Genomic DNA, 22198 nt, shown 5'->3' on the forward strand with positions numbered 1-22198 from the left:
TCCAAGATCCGACGCTCGCCGCCAGCCGCCTCTTGTTCTTTCTTCTTCTTTCCAACCTAACTTGTTATGATCATTAGCTCGACAGCAGCACTAGGTTTGCTGAAACAGCTGTAAAGTCTGCTTTCCCTTTTTCAGCAAACGCAAACTGTTGTTTTAGCAAACATTTTTGTTGTTGTGATTAACAAATTTCGTTGAGTGTAGAACATAGCATGCAGTCTAAATGTATGGAAAGAACTTTGCACCTATACGAGCGAGAGAGAGACATAATTCAAATGCAGATTCAGACTGTCTGCCAGGACGCTCATAACTTCAACTAGGAAAAGCTACCGAGATTGCACAACAACCACAAGGCAAAAACAGAAACACGAAAACGAGAAGGTGTTTAAAAATTTCGCATTTCATGCACGCCTCAGTAGCTTGAAAATGTAGGCAGTTTCTGCCTAGACCCCTTAGAGTTCCAATAACCATTGGCCCCCGCCTTCATACAATGTAGCGGGTGTCTTGTCTCTCTTGTCCATCAATGTACGTTCGCTTGCAAGAAGTTGGGGCAGAGTAAGTTGTCCACTGCCAGCCAACATAGTTAATTGATTGATGGATTGCGTAGCAAGTAAAGCTCTATTAAGACCTGACATGAATACATACAAATATGGTAGTTTATGCTGGCAAAGTCTTTTGACTTCACTTTGGAGTGGGACTTGGGATCAGAGCATATGGCATAGGCAGGCAATGCATCATTGTCTTTGTCTGCTATGAGGACAGCGTTTTTTTTTTTTTTTTCTTCTCATAGTGCCACAATTGAGGCGCAAACAGTAGTTAACTGAGATTTGCTGTGCCAAATAGTTGCAAAGAACTTGATAGGCGAGTAAAAGGGCCCAGAAAATGGCCCATTAAAGCTGGAGAATTGAAATGTGGCGTGGGCTCAAATAGGCCATATTAAATGCCAATGAATGTGAGCATTAGGGTGATTTGAATATTTTAAGGGTCGTTTCGCATTTCTAAAGGCTTGTACTGAGCAAAAAAATACACTACCACGACAATACGTCCATCGAGCTTTCTGTTTTTGACTTTTTTGACAGTTTTTCTCAGACTTTTTTTTTTTGAAAAATTGCAAATCTTCTTGGGCTATTTGAAATTTCGACTTATTTTTAAAAACAAAGTTATGGCTATTTTCTCGGGCTACAATTTCTCTAAACAAAGTACTTAGAACAAGCAAAAAGGTGTTAAGTTCGGCCGGGCCGAATTTTGGATACCCACCACCTGGGGTATATATGTAAACCACCTAACGGCAGAATCCGGTGAAAAATGCATAACCCCATAGCAGCTTCATCCAAATATGGTCCGATTCAGACCAAATTCGGTGCGGACATTGAGTGGTCTAATAAGTACAAGTCATTGTTCAATTTTGTAGAACAAAATATTGGTCTTTTCGGTAGCTATATCCAAATATAGACCGATCTGAACCATATATGACACGGGTGTCGAAAAGCCTCACATAAGTCACTGTGCCAAATTTCAGCGAATCAATTTATAAATGCGCCATTTAGGGGGCCAAGACTTTAAATCGAGAAACGGGTCTATATGGCAGCAGTATTCAAATCTGGACCGATCTGGGCCAAATTACATAAGGATGTCGAAGGTCCTAACACAACTTACTGTCCCAAATTTCGGCGACACCGAACAATAAATGCGCCTTTTATGGGTCCAAAACCCTTAAACCAGGAGATCAGTCTATATGGCAGCTTTATCCAAATGTGAACTGATCTGATCCAAATCGCAGAAATATGTCAAAGAGCCTAACACAACTTCCTTTTCCAAATTTCTGCGAAATCGGACAATAAATGCGTCTTTTCTGGGCCCAAAACCTTAAATCGAGAGATCAGTCTATATGTCAGCTATATCCAAATTTGGAACGATTGGGGCCAAATTGACGAAGAATGTAACGACGATCAAAAATATATATACTTTATAGGGGCTCATGTCAATACTTCGATGTTTTACAAACGGAAAGACGAAATTAGTATACTCCTCATCCAATGGTGGAGAGTATAATAAGAACAAGTAAGAGCGTGCTAAGTTCGGCCGGGCCGAATCTTGTATACCCTCCACCATTGCATTTGTCGAGTTCTATGCGCGGTATCTCTTTTTAGACAAACATAGAATATTGAATATGAACTCTTATGCTATTGGAGCAATAGCAAATTATAGTCCAATTTGGACCATAAATAAATGCTGAACATTGTAGGAGTCATTGTGTAATATTTCAGTTCATTCGGATAAGAATTGCGCCTTGTAGGGGCTCAAGAAGCAAAACCGGGAGATAGGTTTATATGGGAGCTGTATCAAGCTATTGATCGATTCAGACCATATAAGATACGTGTGTTGAAGGTCATAAGAGAAGCCGTTGTACGAAATTTCAGCCAAATCGGACGGGAATTGCGACCTCTAGAGGCTCAAGAAATCAAGATCCCAGATCGGTTTATATGGCAGCTATATCGAAACATGGACCGATTTAAACCATACTAAGCGCAGTTGTTGGAAGTGATACCAGAACACCACGTGCAAAATTTCAGTCAAATCGGAGCAGAATTGCGCCCTCTAGAGACTCAAGAAGTCAAGACCCAAGATCGGTTTATATGGCAGCTATATCAAAACATGAACCGATATGGCCCATTTACAATCGACCTACACATACAAACGACCTACACCAATAAAAAGTATTTGTGCAAAATTTCAAGAGGCTAGCTTTACTACTTCGAAAGTCAGCGTGCTTTCGACAGACAGACGGACGGACGGACAGACGGACGGACATGGTCCATTTCCCTCTAGGACGCTTAGTTTAGGAAATACAGGCAATTTTAGGTTTTCATACTGTAATTTCGATTTTTGATGGATTCTCGTTGAAATTTTTAAGTTCTTTTTGGAGTGTGTCACGAATTGAGGCCCATTTTCCTCTAGGACGCTTTCTTTAGGAGATACAACCAATTTAAAGTTTTCGTTGTGTAATTGCGATTCTTTTGTGGGATTATCGTTGATATTTTGAATGGTATCGTGAATTAAAGCCCATTTCCCTCTAGGACGCTTAGTTAAGGAGATACAGCCAATTTAAAGTTTATATAGTGAAGTTTCGATTTTTGATGGACTTTCGTTGAAATTTTTAATTTTTGGATTGTGTCACGAATTAAGGCCCATTTCCCTCTAGGCCGCTTGGTTTAGGAGATACAGCCAATTAAAAGTTTTCATAGTGAAATTTAGATTTTTGATGGACTTTTGTTGAAATTATGGATTGTGTCACGAATTAAGGCCCATTTCCCTCTAGGACGCTTGGTTTAGGAGATACAGCCAATCTAAAATTTTCTTAAGGTAATTTCGATTTTTTAGGGATTTTTCGTTGAAATTTTGAATTTTTGGATGGTGTCACGAATTAAAGCCCATTTCCCTCTGGCAAGCTTAGATTAGCAGATATAGCCAATTTATGAATTTTCGTTGAAATTTTGGATGGTGTCACGAATGAAGGCCCATTACACTCTAAGACGCTTAGTTTAGGGGATACAGCCAATTTAAAGTTTTCATAGTGTAATTTCAATTTTTTATGAAATTTCGTTAAAATTTTGAATTTTTGGATGGTGCCACGAATTAAGGCCGAACGCTTAGTTAAGGAGATACAGCCAATTTAAAGTTTTAAAAGTGAAAATTCGATTTTTGATGGATCTTGGATGACATTTTGAATGGTGTCACGAATTATGGCCCGAATTATGGTCCCTCTAGGAAGCTTAATTTATGAGATATAGCCTATGTAAAGTTTTCATAGAAAAATTTCGGTTTTTGATGGATTTTCGATAAGTCCTCGTTGCTGGTACTTCTAGTGTTAGTCGTATCTTATTTCGAAAAGGCCTTTCACACAAACGGCCTGCTCTTTTACCTTGTCCTAGCAATTCATCATTCAACGTTACTCTGAACAATTCATTGTGTTTTGACTTTATTCTCCAAAAAAAAGCTATGATTGGTTTAATAGCCAAATTAAAGGTTTCTCAAATCTAAAATTCAACGTATTTGAGATCGAGTTGTTGTTGGTTTTTTTTGTGGTGCAATAACGATTAGAATAATTGTAGTTTATTTTCAAACGATTTCTAACTGTTTTTGGTGGTGTTTTTAGTTTGGGATTCGTTTACCATTGAAATTATTTAATTATGTGTAGTTTTTCCACACAAAAACGGTTAAAGGTAGGTGCTGCCGGTGATTGTATTCTCAGCATAACTTGCTCAACGAGCAGACACAAGACGCCAGATATGCCATATATTAAATATTTGTAAAAAATCAATCAAGTTTGTGATGTAGTTGGGTTTGCTAATTTGAAAGGGTTTCAAATTCTGGCTAATAGCTGAGATTTATTAAGCACAGCAATGCAAGAACGCCTGGGTTCAAATCCTGGCGAGACCATCTTAAAATTTTCGGCGGTGGTTATCCCCTCCTAAAGCTGACGACATTCGTGAGGTACTATGCCATGTAAAAACTTCTCAAAAGAGGCGTCGCACTGCGGCACCCCGTCCGGACTCATTGAGCTTAAAATTGAATCGGACTGCACTCATTGATATGTGAAAAGTTTGCCCCTGTTCATTAATGGAATGTTCAAGGGAAAATTGGGCAAATTTGCCTGTATATTAAATATATTACAGAAAACATATGACCAATAGTAAGAAATTGAGTGTGAACATAGGGAGGCCACCAAGGCGCAGCTGTTAGCATGTCCGCCTATGACGCTGAAAGACTGGATGCAAAATGTCAAAATTCTTTACCAAGTGGTGTAGCTATGCGGCATGCCATTCTGATTCGGCACATAGGGCATGATCAAGCTCCTTGCATTTTACTTAACGTTGGCCAAGGCCTTGGGTTGATTTCAACTCTCTTTCCATTCAGCGGATCCATATGTTTCTCGTGGACCTTAACCTGTTTCAATGTTGGAACTCTAGAGGATCAAGAAATCTAATCGCTAGATCTATTTTTCCCAGAGCTTTATCTAAACATTATTTGATTTGGTCCATTTTCAAGTAAGAGGAGGTCTATAGAAACAAACTGAAAGTAAATTAGAAGGAATTAAGGAAATCGTAAAGAAAGAATTTTTGATGGAGGAGACGTCTCAACTAGCCATTACAATGGATAATGGCTAGTTTCTCCCTATACACGGGTCATTTGCAGAGATTACTTTTCCGTCTGAAATCTTTTTTAATAATTGAAACTGAAATAACTGTAATTACATATGTCCCTATAGCTTCATGATTATGAAAATTGAAGCTACGAGAAATGACACATTGGCGAAGGATTCCATGACTTATGAGATCGTTTATTAAGCATTGTACCCCTTTAAGCCTTTAAAATATCCTGTTTCAAAAGTCATCTACCATGACGGTATTATAGCAAAGCTTTGACTGCCTGGCTGGCAGATTCGTCGCAACGATGAATAACTTAAAAAAATATTTCTAACATTTTTAATTTTATACCCACCACCGAAGGGAATAAAATTAAAAAAAATAAAATTTTGTCATTCCGTTTGCAACACATCGAAATATCCATTTTCGACCCTATAATGTATATATATTCTTGATCTGCGTACAAATCTAAGACGATCTAGCCATGTCCGTCCGTCTGTCTGTTCAAATCACGCTACAGCCTTTAAAAATAGAGATATTGAGATGAAACTTTGCCCCGATTCTTTTTTTTCCCCAAGCAATTTAAGTTTGAAGATGGCCTATAACGGACTATATCTTGATTTAGCCCCCATATAGACCGATCCGCCCGATTTGAGGTCTTAGGCCCATAAAGCCACATTTATTATATGATTTTGCTGAAATTTGGGACAGTGGGATGTGTTAGGCCAGTCGATATCCTTCTTCAATTTGGCCCAGATAGGTCCAGATTTGGATATAGCTGCCATATAGACCTATCTCTCGATTTAAGTTTTTGGGCCCATAAAAAGCACATTTATTGTCCGATTTCGCCGAAATTTAGGACAGTGAGTTGTGTTAGGTCCACTGTCAGACCTCTTCAATTCGGTCCAGATCGGGTCAGATTTGAATATAGCTGTCTTATAAACCGCTCTCTCGATTTTAAATCTTGGCCCCATAAAAGGTTCAGATCGATCTAAATTTGGATATGGCTACCAAAAAGACCAATATTTTGTTCTACAATTGAACAATGTCTCATACTTAATAGACCACACAATTTCCGTGTCAAATTTGGTTTCGGACATATTTAGATAAAGCTGCTATGGGGTCATAAAGTATGCATTTTTTACCGGATTATGACGAAAGGTGGTTTACAAATATACCTGAGGTGGTGGGTATCCAAAGTTCGGCCCGACTTAACGCCTTTTTACTTGTTTTTATACTCTCCACCATAGGATTGGGTATACTAATTTCGTCATTCTGTTTGTAACACCTCGAAATATGCGTCTGAGACCCCATAAAGTGTAAATTTTCTTCATCGTCATGTTATTTAAGCCGATCTAGCCATGTCCTAATACTTCTTGTCAGTGTAGGTCGGTTGGGATTGTAAATGGGCTATACCGGTCCACGTTTTGGTATAGCTGCCATATAAACCGATCTTGGGTCTTGACTTCTTGAGGCTCTAAAGGGCGCAATTCCAGTCCGATTTGACTTTGGTATCACTTCCAACAACTGTGCTAGGTTTGGTTTAAATCGGTGCATAACCTGATATAGCTGCCATATAAACCGATCTGGGGTCTTGACTTCTTGAGTCTCTAAAGGTGCAATTCTCACCTGAGTTGACTGAAATTTAGCACGTGGTGTTTTGGTGTTACTTCCAACAACTGTGCTAAGTATGATTCAAGTCGGGTTATAACCTGGTATAGCTGCCACATGTACCGATCTTGGGTCTTGACTTCTTGAGCCTCTAAAGGGCGCAATTCTCACCTGATTTGACTGAAATTTTGCACGTGGTGTTTTGGTATCACTTCCAACAGCTGTGATAGGTTTGGTCTAATTCGTTGCATAACCTGATATAGCTGCCACATATATCGATCTTGGGTCTTGACTTCTTGAGACAATAAAGCGCGCAATTCTTATCCGATCTGGCTGAAATTTTGCATGATGTATTTTGTTTGTCGTCCAATAACCATAATAAATACGCAAATCGGAACATAACCTGATATAGCTGCCATATAAAACGATCTGTGATCTTGACTTCTTGAGCCTCTAGGGGGCGCAATTCTCATCCAATTTGGCAGACATTTTGTACGACGGATCCTCTCATAACCATCAACATATGTGTTTATTACATTCTGAATCGGTTTATAGCCTGATACAGCTCCCATATAAACCTCCCTCTCCCGATTTTGCTTCTTGAGCCCCTACAAGGCTAATATGGTCTGAATCGATCAATAGCTTGATACAGCTCCCATATAAACCGATCTCCCGATTTTGCTTTTTGAGCCCCTACAAGGCGCAATTCTAATCCGAATGAACTGAAATATTACACAATGACTTCTACATTGTTAAGCATTCATATATGGTCCGAATTGGACTATACTTTGGTATAGCTCCAATAGCATAACAGATCTTATTCAATATTCTTTGTTTGCCTAAAAAAGATACTGAGTATAGAACTCGACAAATGCGATCCATGGTGGGGGGTATATAAGATTAGGCCCGGCCGAACTTAACCCGCTCTATCTTGTTGGGTTTATTTGCATACTTTGGTGTGCATGGTTTTAGGGTAATTTTTCATAATTAACTTAAAATTTGGGGCTTTTTTTATTTTAAATTTAGCGCGTAAATATTTGGGCCCCCTGTCATGGCGTTGCTTCGATAAAGACCATATTTGATTCCCAAATTTGCAGTACAATTGCAACTCATTATTCCTTATTGTTGTTGTTGTAGCAGAGTGAAGAGGGACTTCATCGGGTAATTTCGGTACTTTTGTACAACCGCCTGCTATGGAATTGGACTCATTGTTCCTAATTTCAAATTACGAAATCGGACAATTAATGTGGCTCCTATGAGCTTATAAACCTAAATCGCCATATTGGCCTATATTTTGAAAACTTCAGCAAAATCGTATAACAAATACACTTTTTATGCTCTCAGGACCCTAAATAGAAACATTGTTCTATATGACAACTATGTCAAAAGATAACCCGACATACACAGATCGTTATCATACAGATCATACAGGAGATCGTTAAATGGTTGAATTGTAGAACGATCTATAATGTATATACTTTGTAGAGTCGGATATTTTGATGTTTTGTAAGCGGAATGACAAAATTATATATTCCCTATTCCAAGGTGGTGAGAGTATTAAAACACATGTGGATGGTTTTTGCGTCCTCTTGTTACTTAATTTCTTTCTATAAACTTGACATGCAAATTGCGAATTTCGCCCATGAACATGCCACTAAGGAACAGGGGCAAACTTCTCACATATCAGTGAGTTCAGTGCGATTCAAGTTTAAGCTCAATGTAAAGGGGCCTCCTTTTTACAGCCGAGTCCGAACGGCGTGCCACAGTACGACACCTCTTTAAATATAGACTTGACATGATCTTACCTGTTTTACTTAAATAAATTTACAAATTTAAAACATATTTTTATTGAAATCATTTATTCAATGGCTAAAAAGATCCATTTCTAGTTCACTGCTTCAAGGTATCATTCATTTGATGCACCATCAAAGTTGGAAAAATGTCATGCCATCCTTTTAAAAATACATTCAATTTACTCTTCAACTTGAGTTTCCTTTAGGATTTTTTCCTCACAGAGAATTGAAAAATAAATAATTTCGAAAAAAATCCATTAAGCACGTGCATCTTTCAAGTTCTTCTAAGTAATGCTGCTGGTAACGATGTGCTTCAACTATGTCATTCAGGAGATTTAAGGTCATTAAAAGTGTCAACAGAGCTACAGCAACATCACTTTCCACAAATGCATACTTTCTTTTCTTCATCATTTTCTTTGGGAATATTTTTGTCAATTTCTTGGTTTGCCCTATATACCAGGAAGTTGAAATTATTTTTTCCCCTCCTCCTTCATTTTGGGCTCTTCGGACTTTGATTCATTTGCCATTCATGAGAGACTGTCGAAATAAATGAACCTGCCAATTGCAAATCGAACAGACATAGAAGCACACAGGGACCGAGTTCATTTATTATTTGGTCATAGTTCTTCGGGAGACAAGTGTACCAAGCAACGCAACATGCAGTGAAAGATGTTTTTTAATTTGGTTTGATGTTTTACTTCTAATTGACTGTGAACGAAGTTACAACACCATTAAATTCCAACTTTAGTTTCTTCTTTGCAAGTTCAAGGGAAAAATGAATTAATTACAAGTTTTGTATTTGATATTGCGGATATAAGGAAACAGCTCCAAGTTCTGCCTATTCCATTCTCTAGTGGAAAGACTGCGAATTTAGTTGAATTAAACAAAAATTCAAATTGAGTTTTTATGTCAGCTTTATTTCCTATCGTTTCCGCAGATACCAAAGTAACCTATGTTTAGCTGAAATTAAATTTCGTTTCTTTTTTTTAATTACCCACAAAAGCTATTCCCTTTATTGTATGTGATGTGGAATATAGAAGTCAATATCCTGCTGTGAATTATAACTAAGTAGCTCCTCAATGATATGCTTTACACAAATCACCACCACCACCGAAAGCCAAGCGTATTCTCTCCCTATTGGGTAATAACCCATAATTACAACGTCATGCATTTGGGGGAAAATGAAACTGGAACACTCCTCAATAGAATACAACCCCAAATTGATTCGTCATGATTTGCTTGGACCACATAGCGAGAGATCTCATTCAGTGTATGAGATAATACCAAATCACCAAGGTGTTCTTTGTATACTTGAGCGCGTTTTTTTTTTTTTTTTTTTGTTGGTTGTTTGACGCCCAGCAGCTGAAATCAAAAGCCACCGCCAGTAGGAGATAAATTGAAATAACATTTTAAGTGCTCTTTTATGCCAATTGCTAAAGATATTTTGAAATATTTTGTCAGACAGCAATGCTCTAAACATATTGTGAAAGTAATCACATACTAGAAAAGATTGAGAAGTTAAATCAGCACGTGCAATGGATTTAATAGCACAAAATAAGACAATAAGGTCTTTAAAAGCTTTACGATTTAATAATTTGGAATTTGAATTGGGGGGTAAAATAGCATCTCCTATATGTGAGCAATTTGCATACAGGTGCCCGAAAAAAACCGATTTGTAGTAAAGGGTTTTCGAATAGGGACTTGACAACTTTGAATTTTATGTGTGCAGGCTCTCTTATACTAATCTTAGAACTGCCACTGTCAATTTTTTCAGCAAACTCAATATTTTCATCATGGTAAATTACACAAAAGAACAACGAATAAAAATCTTAACAACTTACTACCGAAAATCAGAGTCGGTTACCATTACTTTAAGAGCGAAATCAGAATTATTAAGAATTATTAATGTGTTCGCCATTTTCAGCTGAAAATCCACATGAGCTTCACGAACCAAGATTTCATCTATAAAAAATAACTGTTTGATGAGGTTTGCATGCCGGCGTCGTCATTGGGCCATACTTCTTAGTCGACGATACTTATCGTCAGCTCCGCACCATGATCACTGATTTTTGACCTGAATTGTAAGAAATGGACCTGGACGACATGTAGTTTCAACAGGACGGTGCAACACAGCACACGTTACAATCGATTTATTTTTTTTTTTAATTCATTTTTATTAATGCTTTCTATCTTAGTATAGATATTTACATTATTATCGACATTATTTTGTATATTATAATTACTAATGGTGCCAACCCAGTGGTTGGCCCACGTATAAAATTTATTTAATTTATTTATCGATTTATTGAAAAGTACGTTTTTATGAACGTGTTATCTAACGAAATCACCCAGTCAATTGGCCGCCTCGTTGGTGCGATTTGACGTCTTTAAATTATTTTCCTTTGGGGGATATATCAAGTCATTGATCGGGAAATAGTTACCGTATCGGCTGAAAAATGTTGCCGTGTCATCGAAATTTGGGTCCAACGTATTGATAGATGTAATCGTGCCAGCGGTGTCCATATGAACGAAGACGAGTTTCACTCATAAATATTTTGATTGTATTTCGAGCCGAGAATAAAGTTGTTAGATACCCCGAAAATTATCGAAATTAGTATACCCCCATCCTATGGTGGAGGAAATAAAAAAATTGTGTTGGTTACCCCCTGTTAATAGTGGCGACCATTGTGAGGTACTATGTCATGTATAGACTTCTCCCTAAAGAGGTGTGGCACTCACCCAAGAGTGGTCGCACAGTGTTGCCCCTTCATACATTTATTGTACGAAAAATGATTAAAGCTAACATAGAGTTCTACAGTTTTGCACAAAGGTATATTTGAGTGTAATAAAAAAAAAAACAGTGGAGTATATAGATATAGCTTCCCTATGAATCGATCTACCGATTTTATTTGTTAAGCTTCCAGTGGTCGCAATTACTAAACGATTTCTCTGAAGTTTAGCATGCTAACTTCCGTTACAAATCTTAAGAACTACCAAAAGTATGACCCAAATCGGTCTATCACGTGATATAGCTTCCATATAAACTGGTCTCCTGATTAAACATCTTGAGACTCGAGAAGGTGCAATTATTAACCGATTTGGCTGAAATTTTGCATAATGACTTCTGCTATGGCACTCAAAATTTCTGCTAAGAATTGTCCAAATCGGTATTTAACCCAATAAAGATCTCATATAAACCATTCTCTTGATTTTAGTTCTTAAGCTGTTTGAAGGCGTTTACTTCAACGTTTGCTTTAGCCCTTTTTTTTGTTGAGTTTTGAGTTCGTGGCGTATTCAGGGGACCACAGTAAAATGTTGCGGCGAACATTTGTGTAGAACATTTCGATATGCTAGAATTCCATTCCAAATGAGTTTTCAGTCCTCTGTTTAAAAACGGACTGAAAAAAAAATTTTTTTTTTCAGAATAATCTAAAATATACAAATGATGCAAGTTCGGCCAGCTGAAATTTAGCTTTTCTTATTCAGGACACTTCTCTGAAGAACACTGAAAAAGAATTAGAGTGGCCTAAGTCGTACATTTTTAGATCCACTCTGTTAAAATTTAAATTTTTACAGTTTTTGTTCATTTTTGCGACTTACTTAAAAGTACCGGTATTAACCGTATGTTTTGCCCTCTTTAAGATCTTATTGTAAAGGATGATTTTTTTCTGTTATCTTTTTGGCAAAACACCACGTACGTTTAGTGTTTAGTTTCACTGTCAAACTTCTTCAATTTTGTCTGTAATTTAACCATAAATCGTCTTACAAATGAACAACGCTTGCGATTTATTGAATTTTATTACCAAATGCGTGCTCTGTTAAGAAAGTTTATGGCGCGCTTCTTCCATTGGTTCGACGAAGCTCATTTTTGGCTCAATGGGTACGTAAAAGAGCAAAAATTTCCTTTTTGAAATGAAGGTCAGCCATAAGTATTGCAAGATCTATTATTGCATCCAGAAAAAGTCACCGTTTGCTGCGGTTTATGGGCTGGTGTCATCATTGGACCGTACTTCTTCAAAGATGATGCGAATCATAACGTAATTGTGAATGGTGAGCGCTATCGTGAGATGATATCCAACTTTTTTATACCCACCACCGAAGGATGGGGGTATATTCATTTTGTCATTCCGTTTGCAACACATCGAAATATCCATTTCCGACCCTATAAAGTATATATATTCTTGATCAGCGTAAAAATCTAAGACGATCTAGACATGTCCGTCCGTCTGTCTGTTGAAATCACGCTACAGTCTTTAAAAATAGAGATATTGAGCTGAAATTTTGCACAGACTCTTTTTTGTCCATAAGCAGGTTAAGTTCGAAAGGTGGGCTATATCGCACTATATCTTGATATAGCTCCCATATAGACCGATCGGCCGATTTAGGGTCTTAGGCCCATAAAACCACATTTATTATCCGATTTCGCTGAAATTTGGGACAGTGAGTTGTTTTAGGCCCATCGACATCTTTCTTCAATTTGGCCCTTATCGGTTCAGATTTGGATATAGCTGCCATATAGACCGATCCTCCGATTTAGGTTCTTAGGCCCATAAAAGCCACATTTATTATCCGATTATGCTGAAATTTGGGACAGTGAGTTGTTTTAGGCCCATCGACATCTTTCTTCAAATTGGCCCTGATCGGTTCAGATTTGGATATAGCTGCCATATGGACCGATCATCCGATTTAGGGTCTTAGGCCCATAAAAGGCGCATTTATTGTCCGATTTCGCCGAAATTTGGGACAGTGAGTTAGGTTAAGCTCCTTGACATACTTCTGCTATATGGCACAGATCGGACCAGATTTTAATATAGATTTTAATATTACTGAAAAGATCAAAATGTTGTTGTACACAATTGAACAATGACTTGTACTTAATAGTATTTGGTCCAAATCGGAACATATTTCGTTTTAACTGCTATGGGACCGGATTTTGATGAACGGTGGTTTATATATATTCCCGAAGTGGTGAGTATCCAAAGTTCGGCCCGGCCGAACTTAACGCCTTTTTACTTGTTTTTGCTCAAAATGGAAGAGCTTAACTTGCATGGCATGCGGTTTCAACAAGACGGTGGCACATGCCACACAGCACGCGTAACAATGGACTTATTGAGAGGCGAGTTCGATGAACATTTTATTTCACGTTCGGGACCAGTCAATTGGCCGCCTAGATCATGCGATTTAACACCATTAGACTATTATTGTGTGAAGCTATGTTATAGCTCTTAAAAAATTACTCTTTATTTTGATAAAATAATAAAAGAAGTCTATTTTTTTAATTTTTGGGAATAATTATGTGGCATTTATCTGTTAAAAAATACGAGAGCATCAATTAGTTGAAGGGGCACCCTATGTCGGAGCACTGTTGCACACCGTTCGGACTCGGCTATTAAAATGCAGTCCCTTATCATTGATCTTGAAACTTGAATCGTACAGCACTTAATGATACATGAGAAAGTTTGCGCCCTGTTCCTAATTGTAATGTTAATCGGCAAATTTGCTTTTGCATAGGTCTGATTTCTGATATGAGGACTATCGCACTTTTAATTCATACCCAAAACTGCGCTACCTATCTGAATATCCATGTTGGTAATTTTGTGAAGAATTGACCTGAAATACTATAGAATTTCTCCAAGCATAGACTGATATCAATTGGTCCATGATGATGTGCTTGACAACTATTACAATGAACAAAAATCTCTTCCAATTATAAAATCATAAAAATTAATTACAAGAAGCGTAATAACATTAAAATGCATTCGGTTTCTGAGGTTACGACAATGCTCTCGGCCCCCTTGGCATCATTACCTCTTCATCAGTGTCTGTGTGCGTGTGCATGTGTGTGTGTGTGAGCTTTTGCAGTGAGTCTGTTTTTATGCGTTACTGCGACCACAATTTGTCTCACCGCAAGGGGCATTACAAATTGTTACCATTACGGGGAATTACGCTAACTGTTGGCTGTTGGCGAATGGCGAGGGAAACTCAGATGCACACTGTGACACACATAAGCGTTGTTGGTGTGTGTTGCAACGGTCCATTGCTATTTGGTGTCTATAGCTGTAGCCTTTTGCGGCCGCATTGTTTTGCAAATCCAAAAATGTGAACCGCATCGCTCCGCAATATTTGGATAATTTTTCAGAGTTAGCCTTCATCAATGAATTCAAGTGCGTCCCCATATTCAGACGACACACCAAGCAAACATTCGCACTTATCTAAGGCCATGGTAATGTGTGTAACATCAAATCGGTTACATGCAAATGTGGGCACTAACACCAGACACCTTGTTTTATCTACAATAAAATGGCCATGCAGAATGGAGGGAAGTTGAAAAATTACTACAAACTGAGTCTTTTAAAAACACATGAACACACGACAAATTCTGTGGTATTATTGGGTTGCCCAAAAAGTAATTGCGGATTTTTTAAAGAAAGTAAATGCATTTTTAATAAAACTTAGAATGAACTTTAATCAAATATACTTTTTTTACACTTTTTTTCTAAAGCAAGCTAAAAGTAACAGCTGATAACTGACAGAAGAAAGAATGCAATTTCAGAGTCACAAGTTGTGAAAAAATTTGTCAACGCCGACTATATGAAAAATCCAAATCCGGTTTTCAAACGGCCCGACCATGTCTTTTTACTCGTACTCTTTTTATTCCCTACGCCATAGAATGGGGGTATGATAATTTCGTCATTATGTTTGTAACACCTCGAATGCGTCTGAAACCCTATAAAGCATATATATATTCCTGATCATCATGTCATTTTAAGTCGATCTAGCCATGTCTGTCCGTCTGTTCGTCCGTCTGTCTGTCTGTCCTTCCGTCCGTTTGTCTTTCTATCAAAGCACGCTAACTTTTAAAAGAGCTAAGCAAGCCGCTTGAAGTTTTGCACAAATACTTTTTATAAGTGTAGGTAGGTTTGGATTGTAAATGGGCCAAATCGGTCCATGTTTTGATATAGCTGCATAAACCGATCTTGGGTCTTGACTTCTTGAGCCTCTAGAGGGCGCAATTCTCATCCGATTTTACTGAAATTTTGCACTTGCTGTTTTCGTATCACTTTCAACAACTGCGCTAAGTATGGTTCAAATCGGTCCATGTTTTGATATAGCTGTCATATAAACCGATCTGGGGTCTTGACTTCCTGATCCTCTAGAGGGCGCAATTCTCTTCCAATTTGACCGAAATTTTGTACGTTGTGTTTAGGTATCGCTTTCAATAAGTGTGTTAAGTATGATTCAAGTCGGTTCATAATCTGGTATAGATGTAATATAAACCTATCTTGGATCTTGACTTCTTGAGCCAATAGAGGGCGCAATTCTCATCCGATTTGGTTGAAATTTTGCATGAGGAGTTCTGTTATGACTTTCAACAACTGTGCTAAGTATGGCGCAAATTGGTACATAACCTGGTATAGCAGCCATATAACCCGATCTGGTTGCCATATAACCCGATGTTGACTTCTTGAGTCTCTAGAGGGCGCAATTCTCAACCGATTTAGAAGAAATTTTGTACATCGTCTTCTCTCATGCCCTTCGTGTCTATAATGGTCTGAATCGATGTATGTGTATTTCTCCATCGATGATCTAGAGCAACAGCACTTAGTTAGCCACCCTCTACATAATGTGTATGTGTGTGTAAGTGTAAGTGTGTGCGAGTGCATAGTAAAGCGTTTAGATGGATAGTATTTTTAGATTTTGATGGTGATGGCTATACTTTTTGTTTCAAATAAAATTTAGTTTCGGCCATAAATTGTTTCCATGCCATCCAGATAATTAAAGATACAAATTTATTGGTTCATACTTTATACGAATATAGGACTATAAAAAATGCGTATGTGTGTGTGTGTGTGTGTGAGTGCATATGGCTTATAACGATGAATCTATGATTGAGTTATAAGCCGGGCGTCCAATTATTCACCCCATACCAACATTAAGCCATGACACAGCATTGCTTCTAGATTTCCATCATTTAGTGCGTTATTGTTTGGTGGGGGGGGAGGGACAGAAGCAGCATCAGCAAACCGAATAACTCAGACACCACCAATGAGCCAGAAAATCAATGCAACCAATCTCTCTCGTGCTATATGCAGTGGCATTGGTTTGATTTTAAATGCCATCAACGATGTTGTTACAGTTTGCGGTTGACTTCTATGCTGGGTATGAGGTAGGGCGGCATTAGCAAAAGCGTTGCCACAGCCATCGATGAGGTAATTGCACTCATAACTGCAATGACATTTCCACTGTAATATGCACTGTGTGTGCAGTTGAGCTGCTTCCAAATTGATGCTGCCATGAGAAAATGAAATTGAAAATTGTTATTCGGATTAATTTGTGTGTTGGAGCATATAATCTATGATGGGGAAGTGAACACAGCAGGTCTCAAACTAGTGATTGATATTGAGCATGTGTATTTATCTGCTAATGGGTTTTGCTCTATTTTGTGAAATCCCTGGAAAGTTTGAGTTGCTCTTAAAACAGAATAGATGTTTACTCAATTGATTTTTTTTTTGGAAAAATATTTTTTCCATCTGTCTGTTGAACACTGCAGTCTAGAGTCTTTTAAAATTGAGATATACAAAAACTTACTGAACACACATTATTACAGAATACAATTGTAATTAACAAATTTTATCCATTACAGAGGCATTTTCATCAAACTTTGGCCATGCCCTATGCTTTTTTACCTGTTTTAGTTTGTTTGAAGCTGATCCATGTAACCACATTTATTTTTTCCGATAAATTTTTGTCAATCAATAAATCTTAGCGTATTCCTTCAAAATATGCCCTCATCTACAAGAGATTAGAATTTTATTGCCCTTGGAAAATCTACAACCATCCAAACCCACGACGAATTTCCCCAATCAATACAAAGACTAGGGTATGGACCCTTTTCTTTTATTGTTTAAGTGGTGTTATTAAATGCTCCTCATCATTCAATGCTGACGGTCATAGTTGATGCCAACTCGTAAATAAAAACATTTTTGTTCGATTGCTTTTGTTAAAAAAAAAACCTGCTGTAGCGTCCATTTTGTCACAACAAAGACTAATAAAAAGGCTCATTCAAAGTATGGCGCTTTGGTAGTTTATTTGAATGATATTCAATATCCAAGCACAATTTGAATCATTTTTCACTCTCCATCATTGCCAAATGGCGAGGCGTAAATATTTTACGCCTGATTACAAATTTGCATGCTTTGTTTCTAATAAATTTTGTTTGATTACTAGGGGGACAAAACTATGCACAGTGATTTTGAAAATGCGATGCAATGCACAATCCGCATGAATCCATATCAGCCTTAGTTGCTCCCATGCAGCGATGGAAGACAAGGACGGACGGACGAAGGCTTTTTTCTATGAGCGCCTAAAACAAGAACATGACCACTGTCCCGCCTATGACACTAAAAGGCTTCTGGGAGATTTATAGGTAATATATTGGGTTGCCCAAAAAGTAATTGCGGATTTTTCATATAGTCGGCGTTGACAAATTTTTTCACAGCTTGTGACTCTGTAATTGCATTCTTTCTTCTGTCAGTTATCAGCTGTTACTTTTAGCTTGCTTTAGAAAAAAAGTGTAAAAAAAGTATATTTGATTAAAGTTCATTCTAAGTTTTATTAAAAATGCATTTACTTTCTTTTAAAAAATCCGCAATTACTTTTTGGGCAAGCCAATTATATAACCCAACAGTGGGCAAATTTAGCCTACACCAAGAAACTTCCGATTATGGATTGAGATTGGCAATAGACTTCGCCAGTAGGCCACCGTAACACAGAGGTTAGCATGTCCGCCTATGACGTTGAACGCCTGGGTACGAATCCTGGCAAGACCATCAGAAAAAATTTTCAAGGGTGGTTTTCCCCTCCTAATGCTGGCAACATTTTTGTGATACTATGCCATATTAAATTTCTCTCCTATAAAAATGAGGCCCTTTATCATTGAGCTTAAAACTTGAATCGGACTACACTCATTGATATTTGAGATCCATGCTCCTTAGTGAAATGTTCATGGACAAAATTTGCAATCGACCTAGCCGCAGCAAAGAACATGGAGATTTGCAGCATCAGATTCCAAAATCGAAGCATTCACATGGTCATATGGCTGTCACCCGAAAACACCAGAAACCAAATATATCATGTTGTGATATATGGAAGACATTCAACCAGCGTTTTAAATAAACGACCAATCCGAGAATGGAACATCGAATCGTATATTTAACTGGTTGCAGCAAAGGTTTACTGGACTCCGAAAAGCTGCAAACAATGGCATCGGCATACTCTCGGCTGACCCAAATGCTAGAAGCAACCACTCCTTGTCCCGATAATATAGCAGCGCAATGGCAAACAATTGCCCACTCCTTGGAAAGAACCACAACATCCGTATTAGGGACCAAAAGTCTCCTTTAAGGAACCCATGGTACGACCAGGTGTGTCGAAAAGCTTTTGAAGCCAAAAAAGCGGCATATGGGGCAACTTTACAGTCTGCAGCAATGCGCCAGAAGAAGGAGTGGTATTGGGAGATAAAGAAAAAATGCCTGTATAGAATCGCAATGGGGAACCATTGCCCACTCCATGGAAAGAGCCGCAACATCCTTTCTTGGGTACCAAAAGCCCCCTCCAAGGAACCCATGGTACGACCAGGAGTGTCAGAAGTCTACAGAAGCCCAGAATGCGGCATGCAGGTCAACTTTAGAGTTAGTAACAACTCGCCAGGAGAAGAGGGAAATGGAAAGAGTGTAAGCGAACGTGGTGTTTATGTGTCACAATGAAGTCAGAAAATTCTACCAAAGAATTAAACATCAAATTGATGGCTTTGGCAAAGCCACACCCTTCTGCAGACTAAACTCATTGATATGGTAAAAGTATCCTCTGATATTCAATGGAATGTTTATGAAAATTTTAGTAGTAGTAGTACAACCTCCTGCAGAGGCAAAAACAGAGAATCTGGTAACAGATAGTGTGCTGAGGGAATAAGTCTTCTCTCCATCACATACATGATACTATCGAGCGTACTGTGTGAAAGATTAAAGTCTAAATTCAACAAAATCCCTGATTGTTTTCTATACCACACCCCTAGGTTGGTTCATGCCTGATATTATGTCCCCACCTAAGTGCCTATATCAGTTAGCCGCCAAAGCCGGACAATAACATAGAAAATGCTTCAACATTTCATCAGTTTCCTCAAATGCCCTACATATGCAATTACTTGTCTCAACTATTTTTCATAAGTGATTTTGTAGTCCCATGTGCCCCATTATGATACCGAAAGCTATACCGACCTCCTTTTTACATCCTTTCAGCAAAAGCCTCGCCTTTTCACTATCCGGATCACTCCATATGATTTTCGTGGTCCTACCTAGGGATTCGCCGTACCACAGTGTTACATGCAGCCATATATGATCAAAGGTAAGCCATGTCTAAGTTTGCAAAACTGATGAGACTCTGTAGGATGACACTTGCTGATTCGCGTTCCTCAGTAAGAATAGAAAAGGACTTCTCGGAACCATTTAATACCAAACGAGGTTTCAGACAGGGAGGCAGCCCATCGCGTGATCTCTTTACTGTCCTGTTAGTAGTACTTGAAGTGTTTGAGAGAAAGATCCTTCGTCATATATATGACCCAGTCTGCGTTAACAGAGAAAGTAGGCGTCGTTTGAATCACTAGCTGTATGACGACGAAAGCATAGTAAAACGCATCAAAATACAATGGTTGTGTTGGTTAAGTCATGTTGTCAAAATGAATGAAAATGCTCCGGCGAAGAAGTCTCTTGAAGACGACCATAATGAAGGGTGATTTTTATTTTTTTTGATTTTTAGAGATATGGGAATGTTTTTCAAACAAAAAACACATTAAATTCAGAAAAGTGCATGAAATCTTTAATTGAATGGATAGTACGGTCCATATAATTTAATGTTTGAAGTTTATTTAATGCAAATGTTGACCGTGTCGGTCCATCCGCAGTGTCCAATTTTGGCATACTCTTTCCAACATTTCGGCCGGTATCTCAATGTTGTCTTGTAATGCGTCTATTGAAACGTCATGTCTGTATTGACATGAGCGTTCACATAGCCCCACAAAAAATAGTCTTAAGGCGTTAAATCGCACGATCTAGGCGGCCAATTGACAGGTCCCGAACATGATATAAAATGTTCACCGAACTCGCCTCTCAATAAGTTCATTGTTACACTTGCTGTGTGGCATGTGGCACCGTCTTGTCAAAGCCACATGTCATGCAAGTCAAGCTCTTGCATTTTGACAAAAAAAAGTTGGATATCATCTCACGATAGCGCTTACCATTCACAATTATGTTACGATTAACATAATCCTTGAAGAAATACGGTCCAATGATGCCACCAGCCCATAAACCGCAACAAACTGTGACTTTTACTGAATGCATTGGTAGCTCTACCAATGATCTTGGCTGATCTTCACTCCAAATATGTCAATTCTGCTTATTTATGTACCCATTGAGCCAAAAATGAGCCAAGTCCGTACGGCGTGCCGTAATGCGACTCCTTTTTGGGTAGAAGATTGGTAGAAAAGTACCTCACAAATGTTGCCAGTATTAGGAGGCGATAAGTACCCCTGAAAATTTTTTCTGATTTTCTCGCCTGGATTCGAAACTAGGTATTCACTGTCATATTCGAACATGCTAATCTCTGCTAATGGCATTAGTAATAAAACAAATTTTTTATAACCTTTTCCCGAATATCTGTTTACAAATAAATAAACGATTGGTCACTGCTTGCATATGTTTCACCTTTCCTATTGAGCATTATCGCCAGCTTATGTCAGTCTTATTTTAAAGCAGACATTTAGCACATCGTAAATATTCCTTCCCTATACCACATACATATACATTAATATTCAATAATAGTTTAAAACAATATTCTACAACACAATTTCCACAAATCCACCCCCTCATCACACTGCCTGACTTCAGAGGGCATTCAACTAAGCTCTTGCCTTTCCCTGAAGAAGCAGAAGACTATCCCCATTCTCCGAGTAAAGGTATTTTGGGTAATCGCATATATATGCGGATAATATCAATAAATATGAACCACAAAGTGTTCCTCTCCGGCTCATAGTCTTACTAAATCTGCAAGCATGTCTGAATTTTATAACCTCACACACAAGGTAGTCAGCCGGTTGGGAAAGCAAATGCCAACAAACACCGGAGAAGTGGCAAACATGCCAAAATATGATACTGAGACGAAGACAACGTCGAGTACAACGATAATCTGTAACATTTACAACTTACATGGAGAACCTAGGATACCAATGTTGGCTGCGTGTGGCAAGTAACTCAACCGCATGGTATGAACCATCACCATCACCACCCCAAGATCTTGTATTGGCTGCAAGAAACATTACGACGACCCACAGCAGCCCATACCAGGAATATCTTTCAACAGCACTTTGGCTAAATCTCCACTAACTTACGCACATTCCAAACAGCTGTCACCTGAGAAGTAGAATGTCGTTGTTACTGCCAACAGTATACTCTCTCAATCTCGACACGAACACATGCATATATTTGCCCACACGCACGCATATACTTAAATACGAATACGTGCAGTGTTATGGGATGTTCCGTAGACATTTCAGTTTAGTGAAATTTAGTTCAAAATTTTTCGGAAGAGAAATGACGC

The sequence above is a fragment of the Stomoxys calcitrans genome, chromosome 4 (genome assembly GCF_963082655.1).
Source record: "Stomoxys calcitrans chromosome 4, idStoCalc2.1, whole genome shotgun sequence".
Classification (NCBI taxonomy): Eukaryota; Metazoa; Arthropoda; class Insecta; order Diptera; family Muscidae; genus Stomoxys; species Stomoxys calcitrans.